Below are 12,500 nucleotides of genomic sequence, written 5' to 3' on the forward strand. Positions count from 1 at the left end.
CTTTTGCAGATTCTGACCCGCGCACTGAAATATTAACGTTATTATTCCAAAATTATTATTTAACATGGGAAGAGTTTTTTTTTTTTTTACATTTTTTTCTCATTTTTTTAAAAATAAACTTAGAACCTTTTTTATCTACACTAACATAAATAAATAAATCCGAAAACATTTTTTTTGTCATTTTTCGTTATAAATACAAAAAACGTTTCGTTAAAATACACCACAATAACTGCATAAACACACGTTCTTTCCATCAAATACTTTTTATAATCAAGGCCCGGAAGCCACTCAGGGATAAGGGTTATTGTAAGTACAGTACGTTAGTGTGGAGATTTAATAAAGTGTCTACTTAAGGGGGCGGTTCATTAGGAATTTGTTTATGTTGGACTTGAAGACATCCAGGTTGTAGTCAGGTGGGAAGCAGGCAGACGGAACAGAGTTCCACAGGGGTGCAGTTCTAAGAAAGAAGCTTTGTTCATGGAATCTACGTTTTGATTTAGGCATAGATAAAGAGTGGGGAAAGTTTTTGACAGTGGATTCAGCTAGACGGGTGTTTTTCGTGAAAGATTGGCAAGCGGAGACCAGAGATTGGAGCTCGGACGAGCAACTGTCATGGAAATAACGATAAAACAAAAGATAGGCTGTTTTTTTTTTACACAATTAGGAAATTTTTGTTTTTCCATGTTTGAGGAAACCGTCCAGATGCCATTAATCCGGAAATATGTTGTTTTTTTTTTAACGTTTTTTATTTTCGTTACACCGCGAAAAAAAAAAGTATTGTTTTACTGTCCCAATTGTTTGGTTTTTTCGCTTTTAAATTATCCAAATAAAATTTTTTTAATACTTTCTGCTTTTTTTTACATCGTTAATTTCTGTATTTTTTTTTTACTTAGGCATCACCACTTATCAAGGCCAAGAGGCCACTCGAGGATAAGGGTTAAAGAGTGTACAGTAGAAATTGGACAATATAGTAATCGTTAGTGAATGGAAGTTCGGTAAATTTGATAACTTATATGGAACGGCTCATCAAGAACTTATTTACGTTAGACTTGAACACAACCATATTGTAGTCAGCTGGAAAGCAGGAAAACGGAAGACAATTCCACAGGCGCGCAGTTCTAAGAAAGAAGCTTTGTTCATGGAATCTACGTTTAGGTTTAGGCACAGATAAAGAGTGGGGGGAATTATTGATAGTGTTTACAGCTAGACGAGTGTTTCTTGTGAAAGTTTGGCGAGGGGGGCCATAGACTGAAGCTCATTTGAACACTTTCCATGAAAATAACGATATATCAGAGACAAACTCGCAACATCTTTTCTGTGAGAAAGAGGTTGCAAGGAAGAGAAAAGGGTCTAGAAGTCATATTGCCTATATCTCATAAAGTGTGGCTTTTTGTCCGGCTTGGGGAGGTGGGCGCTCTGGGTTAGGGTTATTGTTTCTTAGAATCTTTTATATGCTACCTAGATTACAATATCTACGATTTACAAAACGAGCTCAAGTGTACCTTTTACTTGGGTGACTTTTACACGCTATTTTCGCGGTATTTCTTAGTCTCCATGTATTTATTTGGCTTTTCCATATATAAGCGAAACTGAACCCGTAGCAAAATGAGCCTCCCTGGCACTCGTGCTCGGGACATCCAGAAAGAACGAGGTTTGATCAATGTGGGGGAAACCCCTTATATAAGCCAATTGCTATTCCATTTGGACATATCCTATGTAAAAAAACTAAGACTAAACTATAATCAGATTTTGGTCTAGAAGTTATGTTGCGTATATCTTATTAATCGTGTGTTTCTTGTGAAAGTTAGGCGAGGGGGGACCATAGATTGAAGCTCAGTCGAACACTTTCCATGAAAATAACGATACAGCAGAGACAAACTCGCAGCATCTCTTCTGTGAGATAGAGGTTGCAGGGAAGAGAAAAGGACATCTCCAACGAGGCTAGACTACCCGTGACCCGTTGGGTCAGTATTACGTTTAAGTAATTTTAACGCATTTTTTTTTACAAATAAAACTACTTTAACCCGTTGACAGTCCAGTTTCCTATACAATTAGCATTTGCTATAACAGACTTTACTGAAGGTTTTAGTTTATCTTTTAACATGGACAACTATATGTTGTATTCAGCAGAGTTTAGCGAAAGAATAGCATAAAAGCTTGTACAAAAAGGTTGTAAATAGAAAAGTAATATTGACCTTCCTAGCACGGGCGCCCGGCGTTGCCCGGGTGTTTGGATGTGTATGTTGAGCAAAAAAAAAAGTGGTGGTAGGAAGGGAAAGCATGTTATATAAAGTGGTTTCATTATTATTATTATGATTATTCTTTTCTTGCTGTTGTTATTGTTGTTCGTTGTTAGGAAGTCTTATTAAAGGTGACTCTTAGAGGGTCTTATTAAGAGAGATGTTGCGTTCTGTGTTCGTGTTATGAAATATTTTGCAACAAAACAAAAAAATAAAATAAAATAAAAATTCGTTACATTATACATTTCAAAAGTCCGTTAACACAAAACAAAAAATTTTCCCTTTTTCAAAGACCAGAACAATTAAAACACACTAAAAAGCCGAAAATATTCACAATGAGCAGAAATTTGATTTTTATTTCTGCATCCTTCTTTTTACTATAGTGTATTTTATTTTATTTATTTATTTATTCATTTTTTTTAATACTCGAGAATTTTTAATATACTTTCGACTTTTGACACTAAATTGTTATTTATTATGATTGACAGTTTATCTCTAAACAATTCAGACATTAACACACATTCTTATGAATGACACACTGTCCTATTTTCTATTTGTGTGCGGCCGTATATTTAAAAACCATATTACCCGAATTCAACAATTTTTCTCTTGTTTTTATTTTATTTATGAAGGAAATATTCGTGGCTTGTTTTTTTTTGTAACTGACCGTAGCTCTTTTATCATTCATTTCTGTGATCGTATAATGTTTTTTTTTTCGTGGTATTATTTATTTATTTATTTATTTATTTTTAATTATCTTGGACCCTTTTAAAACGTTGTGTTTCTTTTTTTTTATTTTTCCGTGGTAACCGAAGTTCTTTTTTTTTTTAACCCCACCCTTGCTGGGTGGTCTGGTCGCTTACGGCTCGAAATTGTATTTTTGTCTTATTAAAAGTGAGTCTTATTAAAAGATTTGTTGCGTTCTGTGTTCGTGTTATGAAGAGATTCATATATATAAAATGTTCATACTTAGAAGCGTAATAGAAAGAAGCTCTTAGAGTGAGGAGACAGTGTTGAGACAGTCTTAGTGTTCACATTGTAGATATGAGATGTAGAGTTCACATTGTAGATATGAGATGTAGAAACATTGTGTATGTGAAGACATTTTAAAACACATCATATATAAGACATATAATGACAATTTCACTTTACCTTTTTGGTAGAATTACAACACAAAGACGACGTTTATAAAAACACATGATGGGTTTATTTCTTCTCTGAACGGTCGTGGTTTTCTTAGTCAGGAATTCAAAGTTTTACATTCTATGTTTCAAAGGTGACCGTCTCGCTTCCAGACGTTCGACTCCCATCTCTGGACTCCAGGCTGTCGTCTCTCGTCCTCAGACTCTCTCTCGGACTCTCTCCGCTTAACTCTTAAGTTTCTAACTATATCGAGAACTTTCCATTTTCCATGACGTTATACACATGTTAAAACATGTCTTCTTTCACGTGTTCTGGAAATGCGTGTCCAATACATTTTCCTTTGTTTACAATAGGAATTTTAACCTATATTTCCAGTAACCTATATTTCCAATATGTTAAAAACATGTTTATTAAATTATCCTATAGTTGCACTCCTCATTCCATTTCATAACAGAATTGACAAATGCACATTCTTTTTCTGAAAACTATTTCATCTCTAAGCTAAACAATGGTTTGTTTTTACATTCCATTTTCTAATTCTCCCTCGCAATCTATTTCTAAACCTAAATTACGAGGTTAGAATTTCGTCTATTCTATTTCATTTTTACATTTAACTTAATCTCTTTATTTTTATACTTACATGAAAAGGGGACAGCCCTTATCATGTAACAGGCAGGCTCGAACCCGTACCGCAAAGGAGGAAAAGAACGGGGTAAAACCTAACATTTATGCTGTTACGACCACCGCCAAACCGAAACCGACATTTTTTAAAATTAAGGCTAGACAATCTAAAGGAGAGGATAACTTTCGAAAATATCGGCGAAAAAAGTGATCCCCCCCGCTGTAGAAAAGTGCCTAGTTGAAGGGGAAGATATAAATATTTTTAGCCAATTTTTCGATATTTGTCGTATGAAAGGTCGAACTTTAAAACGATACTGATCTTGGTAAAATCCGTCGCCTGTATTGAAAGTCTAAGGCAGACATGCAAACAGACATACGTACATGCATTTATATATTGGTAACTAAAAATTTTCGACCAAAACTGATGAAAAAGCTTGCCCTATCTCTGAATACGCTTTATGCAAAACTTACAAATATTTAGACCAGAAATTGTCTGAGTAATTTGGATGAGACCGCAGAGGTCAATTTTTAAAATTTTGTTACCCCTATTATGACCCCTTAAAATTTATTGTTTTGGGCTCAAATGAAGTTATTAAGTTAGATCCATGTCAATGGAACCTATATCTAAAATTTCAAGTGTTTAGACCCCAAATTGTCGGAGGAGTTTGGTAGAGTTCTCAAAGGTCAAATCGTTGCACTTTGACCCCTTAATCGCCAAATATCTGGCTAACAACCAATCACATCGATTTTCCCAAATCTCAGCAACCGATATCTCAAATTTCGAGTCTGTAGACTAAAAATTGACAGAGTTATTGCGTAGGGAAATGTACACAGACACACAGATACACAGACACACAGACACAAAGACACTTTCACTTTTATATATAGATTATTAGCATATATATTAAATATTTATTTGCTGTACAATAAGTGCATAAGCGTCAGTGCTTTTCAGCGATACATATTCGATAAAAGAAATGATTAATATAAATAACTCGGATATAAGAGAGTTGGTAAGAAGTCTCCATTAAGCGAAAGGATAACAAAAGTTTTCTTAAAAACCTTTTAATTGTACAAAAAATGAAAATAGACAAGAAATGTCTTCATTTTATTGACTTTATTATGAACATATCAATTAATTATTAATTTTATTATTAATATATAAATTAATTATTAATTTTATTATTAACATATAAATTAATTATTAATTTTATTATTAATATATCAATTAATTATTAATTTTATTATTAATGAATTAATAATTAATTTTATTATGAACATATCAATTAATTATTAATTTTATTATTAACATATAAATTGATTATCAATTTTATTATTAATATATGAATAATTTATTAATTTTATTATTAACTAGCAATCGGTGCCCGGCGTTGCCCAGGTGTTTTGAGGTTAATGCTGAGAAAAAAAAACGGTCAATTTTTTAAACTTTGACCCCTATTATGACTTCTTAACATTTATTGTTTAGGGATCAAGTAAAGGTAATAAGTTAGATCCATGTCCAAGGAATCTATATCTAAAATATCACGTGTTTAGACCCAAAATTGTAGGAGGAGTTTGGTAGAGTTCTCAAAGGTCAAATCGTTTGATAGCGAGGCCAAATTTCGCGAATTTGGCCTTTTTTTAAAGCAGTTTGGCCTTCAAAATTTATGTTTGGCCTTTTTCTTCACCGATGAAATCTGGGGACGCAACGGAAATTTTCGGCTAAAAAATGTTGTTACTATGCACATCTATTTATTGAAATACAATTTGTGGCAAAATGTCAGGAAAAACTAATGGATGGTTCTCTCGCAATAGTCCGGACAATTCGCTAAATTATCTCGTCAAAACCTTAAATCTCGAATTTTTGTGCATTTTTTTTCGGGGGGGGGGCTAATTTGGCATAATAGTGTCCATTTAATAGTATTATCTTGAAAAAATAAAAAAATAAGGAAAATTACCAAAAAAACAAACAAACAAGAACAACAAAAGTGTGCCGTATTTTTAAAAGTTTTATTGCGTTGTTTTTATTTGCTTTTTTTATTTCATCGGTGAAGAAAAAGGCCAAACAGAAATTTGAAGGCCAAACTGCTTTAAAAAAAGGCCAAATTCGCGAAATTTGGCCTCGCTATAAAAATCAAAATGGGGAAATCCCCCTACTTGAACTTTCTGTTTAATTAATAATGACTCGCTTGTAGCGTTGATTTTTTTCTTTTTTCGCTATAAAAAAATAACTACTTGATGAAATTACGTGATTTTTTCTGTAGGAAAACTTTATCCCATGACGAGTACGTACAATATATATATATTTTTTTAAATATTTCCATTTTTTAATGTCAATGGAAAACTGCACAAGTACCCAAACCCGAAATGTAAAGACCACGAGTGAAGGCGCTTTTTTTTTTTTTTTTTGGTTTAGTTTCATAATGGCGGCCTTGATGTCGGAGGTTCGATTGTTAGATTGTAAGTTTCGTATTTTTTTAATTTGTAAATCGCAAGTTAGGAAAAAATTAAACCCTTCCAAGATGGACAATAAATCAAGCCATAATATTTTATGGTAAAGGAAAGAGCCTACGAACCATAGTTTTTTATGAGATGTGATTATTGGATTAACCAATCAGAAATCGTCTGTGGCACACACATCTCTGTTTTTATAGATATATAGATATATGAATTAATTATTAATTTTATTATCAATATATGAATTAATTATTAATATTATTATTAACATATAAATTAATTATTAATTTTATTATTAATATATGAATTAATTATTAATTTTATTATCAATATATCAATTAATTATTAATTTTATTATTAATATATGAATTAATTATTAATTTTATTATTAATATATCAATTAATTATTATTTATATTATTAATATATTAATAAATTATTAATTTTATTATTAATATATGAATTAATTATTAATTTTATTATTAACATACTAATTACTTATTAATTTAATTATGAACATATCAATAAATTATTAATTTTATTATTAATATATAAATTAATTATTAATTTTATTATTAATATATAAATTAATTATTAATTTTATTATAAATATATAAATTAATTATTAATTTTATTATTAATATATCAACTAATTAATCATTTTCTTATAAATATATCAATAAATTGTTAATTTTATTATTAACATATAAATAAATTATTAATTTTATTATTAATATATCAATTAATTATTAATTTTATTATAAACATGTAAATTAATTATTAATTTTATTATTAATACATGAATTAATTATTAATTTTATTATTAATATATGAATTAATAATTAATATTATTATTAATATATCAATTAATTATTAATTTTATTATCAATATATAAATTAATTATTAATTTTATTATTAATACATAAATTTATAATTAATTTTATTATTAAAATATGAATTAATTATTAATATTTATTATTAATATATAAATTAATTATTAATTTTATTATAAATATAGTAAGTAATTATTAATTTTATTATTAATATATGAATTAATTATTAATTTTATTATTAATATATGAATTAATTATCAATTTTATTATCAATATATGAATTAATTATTAATTTTATTATTAATATATGAATTTATTATTAATGTTATTATTAACATATCAATCAATTATTAATTTTATTATTAATATATGAATTAATTATTAATTTTATTATTAATATATGAATTTATTATTAATTTTATTATTAACATATCAATCAATTATTAATTTTATTATTAATATATGAATTTATTATTAATTTTATTATTAATATATCAAATAGTTATTAATTTTATTATTAATATATGACTTAATTATTTATTTTATTATTAATATATGAATTAATTATTAATGTTATTATTAATATATTAATTAATTATGAATTGTATTATTAATATATGAATTACTTATTAATTTTATTATTAATATATGAATTAATCATGAATTTTATTATTAATATATGAATTAATTATTAATTTTATTATGAACATATAAATTGATTATTAATTTTATTATTAATATATGAATTAATTATTAATTTTATTATTAGCCTATAAATTAATTATTAATTTTATTATTAACATATCAATTAATTATTAATTTTATTATTAATATATTAATTAATTATTAATTTTATTATTCACATATCAAGTAATTATTAATTTTATTATTAATATATAAATTAGTTATTAATTTTATTATTCACATATCAATTAATTATTAATTTTATTATTAATATATGAATAAATTATTAATATTATTATAAACATATCAATTAATTATTAATTTTATTATTAATATATTAATTAATAATTAATTTTATTATAAACATATCAATTAATTATTAATTTTATTATTAATATATGAATTAATTATTAATATTATTATAAACATATCAATTAATTATTAATTTTATTATTAATATATGAATTTATTATCAATTCTATTATTAACATATCAATTAATTATTAATTTTATTATCAATATATGAATTATTAATTTTATTATTAATATATCACTTAAATATTAATTTTATTGTTAACATATAAATTAAATTGTAATTTTATTATTAACATAATAGTGAAATATTAATTTTATTATTAACATATCAATTAATTATTAATTTTATTATTAACATAAAAATTAAATATTAATTTTATTATTAACATATAAATTAACTATTAATTTTATTATGAACATATGAATTAATTATTGACGTTATTATTAACATATCAATTAAATATTAATTTTATTCTTAACATCTAAATTAATTATTAATTTTATTATTAACATATTAAGTAAATATTAATTTTATGATAAACATATCAATTAAATATTAATTTTATTATTAACATATGAATTAAATATTAATTTTATTATTAACATATAAATTAATTATTAATTTTATTATTAACATATAAATTATATATTGATTTTATTATTAACATATCAATTATATATTAATTTCATTATTAACATATAAATTAAATATTAATTTTATTATTAACATTTTGATTTTATATTCATTTTATTATTAAGATATAATTTAAATATTAATTTTATTATTAACATTTTAATGTAAATATTCATTTTGTTATAAACATATAAATTAAATATTAATTTTATTATAAACATATAAATGAAAGATTAATTTTATTATTAACAGAGAAATTAAATATTAATTTTATCGTTAACATATAAATGAAATGTTTTAAACAACGGCTCATGAATGTTTGTTTAAATTAAATTTAAAAAGTTACATTTTATTTTCATTTTCTATTTAACAAGCAATTCTTAACATGGGGAGGTTGTTTTTTTTTAAACTATTCTGTACTTTCAACTAACAATTTCATTTAAAAAGATATATCAAAATTTTAATTTAACTAAGTATTATGGTATCTGTTCAGTGCACATTTACCTATAAGTATGGCCAACCATTTATAATTCAGTAACTGTAAATTTTTGTTTAAAAAATAATCAATTATAATAAACAGAACGACTCATAGAAATCTATTTATATTCTTTTTCTATTTTAATATACTTTCATAGAAATGTTTCTGTTATGTCAAAAAACCTATTTTATTTACGTCACAATGTCATGCTCATATATGAATTCCATAGCTAATATAACATACTGACCCAACAGGTCACGGGTAGTCTAGTTACATATAAAATGCAGTTTCTGTAAAATATACGAGGGGAAATATTTTTTTTGTACGTGGCCACCCCTTCATTTATTTTTTCGAAATTTGAACCAAATATATTTTAATCTATCGAAATTTCTATTTATTATGGAACATAAGAGTTCAAATAAGTAAAAAATATTTATTTTTTAAAAATTTAAATACACATATTGGACAAAAACTTACCTTGAAGTTTCAATTAATATATATATATATATAATATAATATTATGTTGTTTTTTAAATAGCGTTCTTTTCTAATTAATATATACTATAATCAGTTGAATTGCCAAGAAAAAGAAACTTCATTAATTTTTAAAAGATTAATCTACTATTTCAAAATGTTCCATTACAACATATATTTTTAATTAATTGGTTTAATTTTTCTTAAATATTAAGTTTTTATATAAACATGGTTAGGGTTAGGGTTAGGGTTAAAATCAACTAATGGTCAGATTTTCGAGAAATTTTCGATACATATCCATTTTAGAATAGAATTACATATAAGATGCAGTTTCCCTAAATTATACGAGGGGAAATATTTTTTATGTGCGTGTCGCCCCCTATATTTATTTTTTCGAAATTTAAACAAAATATACTTAAATCTATCGAAATTTCTATTTATTATGAAACATAAAAGCTCAAATAAGTAAAACATATATATTTTTTTAAATTTAAATACACATATTGAACAAAAATTTACCTTGAAGTTGTAATTAAAAATATGATATAAATGTAATGTCATTATGGTTTTTTTTTTATTTAAATAGCGTTTTTTTTTCTAATTAATATATACTATAATCAGTTGAATTGCCAAGAAAAAAAAACTTCCTAAAAATGAATTCATATTTAAAAGATTAAAACTATTAAAATTCCATTATTTAAAAATGTTCCGTTATAATCTAGATTTTTAATTAATTGTGTTTAAATTTGTTTTTAAATATTAAGTTTTAATATAAACATGGCTCTTGTCAGCTATTTCATCGCCAGATTAAAACCGATTTGAAGATATTATAGCACAAATATTAAGCATTTTGTAGCCCCCCCCCTCATATTTTGTTAGTCTCTTTTTACGGAACACAATATGGAAGCCGGCAGTTACCCAAAATAAACACTCGTAAAACAGTATTGGATATTTAATATACAAATGTTTATAATATTATTAATCGTTAAACTGTGTAAATCTTAAAACCTAACAAAATTATAACAAAGATTAATTATTAATTGCAGTTTGAAGAAGATAAACAAAGGTTTTAAAAAATCAATAAGTCGTTTCTGCTTTTCCATAGTTCGTATAGTTAACATAAGTCTGACGTCACAGAATCATGCATATCTTTTTTTCACATTGTTTTGGCAATGTCTATTAAACATACTTTTTTTTTTTAAATTACATTTTCACCCCAAACAAGACACATTGCCACTTTGGTGTTTAGGCAGCAAGATGTCGGTTAACGTTAGACTTGAACTTCTGCATGTCAGTACAGTTGGGGAAGCAGGGACCCGGAATGGAATTCCAAAGTCTAGCTAGCCCTGTCGGTGGGGCATTAGAATACGCCGACTGCCCCTCTGCAGAGGGTAAAAGTCCCTCAATGGGGGTCCTGGATATGGCCTTAAACTATATCCAGTGGTGAGGCCCCAGCTTGTGGGCTTTGGGGAGTGTGGAGCCAACCTTTAATTACCATTGCTCCCAGGTCCACTCTGACATCGGAGTGGTAGTACCTGTTAGGGTCCCAACTATGGGTTAAATAGAAACCGACGTGAAAACAACAAATATATTCTATTAAAAATTTTTTTCTTCAAAATCTTTGGATTCGGCATTAAATAACCCGGAAAGGGTTGATATGCCGTAAAACAAAAACAACCAACCAACCAACCAACCAAAGTTTAGCAGTTCTGTGGAAGAAACTACTGGAGTAGAAAGCTCTTTTACACGTAGGGATCTCTACTGTGAAGGAGTGGGATTTAGCTGCTTGTCGGGTTTGTCGAGGGTATTTTACAGCATGAGGCACAAGTGCTTGTAGTTCGTCAGAGCATTCACCATTAAAATATTTGTAAAACAGGCAGAGGGATGCAACATTTCGTCGGTGGGACAGAGGCTGAAGTTTAGATGACAGTTCAGGACCTATCAGGTTGGCGACTCTCTTTTGAACCTTGTCTAGGAGCGAGAGACTAGTAGCAGATGCACCAGCCGAAATATGACAACAATACTCCATACATGTGCGAATGGTGGCCTTATAGAGGTACAGGATTCTTTTGGGCGTAAGTAGTTTTCTAGCATGGTAGAGAGAGCCTACTTTCATCGCAGCGGTCCTGGCAATGCTCTCGATGGATTGGTTCTAATTCATGTTTCCTGTGAATGTTAGGCAGAGGAGTTTAAAAGAAGTACTTTCAGATAATGAATCTTTGGCCATTGCTATTGGTAGTAGAGAAGGTTGCTTGTAATTATTGAAGGAAACAAGTTTAGTCTTCGCAGCATTGTATGTGACCTTCCATTTTTTGTTCCCATTCCACTACAGATTGGAGGTCATCCTCTAGTGTTTCTGCCATTTCCTTACTAGGTAAAACTTACGGAGAATGTTCTGTTTTACGGTTGTTTGTAGAAATGGAACTATCATCGCTATCAGAATTTTTGTAGGAATTTTTGACACCTCTAACACGAAACTGCAAATAAAATATAAAAAACTCGTAATTTCTCTTTTAAAGGTGGTTTGTTTATTTTCTTTGTGGATTATACTTAAAAAATAAACTATTAAAGTTGTATAAAAAGTAATAGAAATATTTTTTTTTATTTTTTAAAAAACAGTA

Source organism: Euprymna scolopes, chromosome 46 (genome assembly GCF_053919585.1).
Source record: "Euprymna scolopes isolate OS-2025 chromosome 46, ASM5391958v1, whole genome shotgun sequence".
NCBI classification, from domain to species: domain Eukaryota; kingdom Metazoa; phylum Mollusca; class Cephalopoda; order Sepiida; family Sepiolidae; genus Euprymna; species Euprymna scolopes.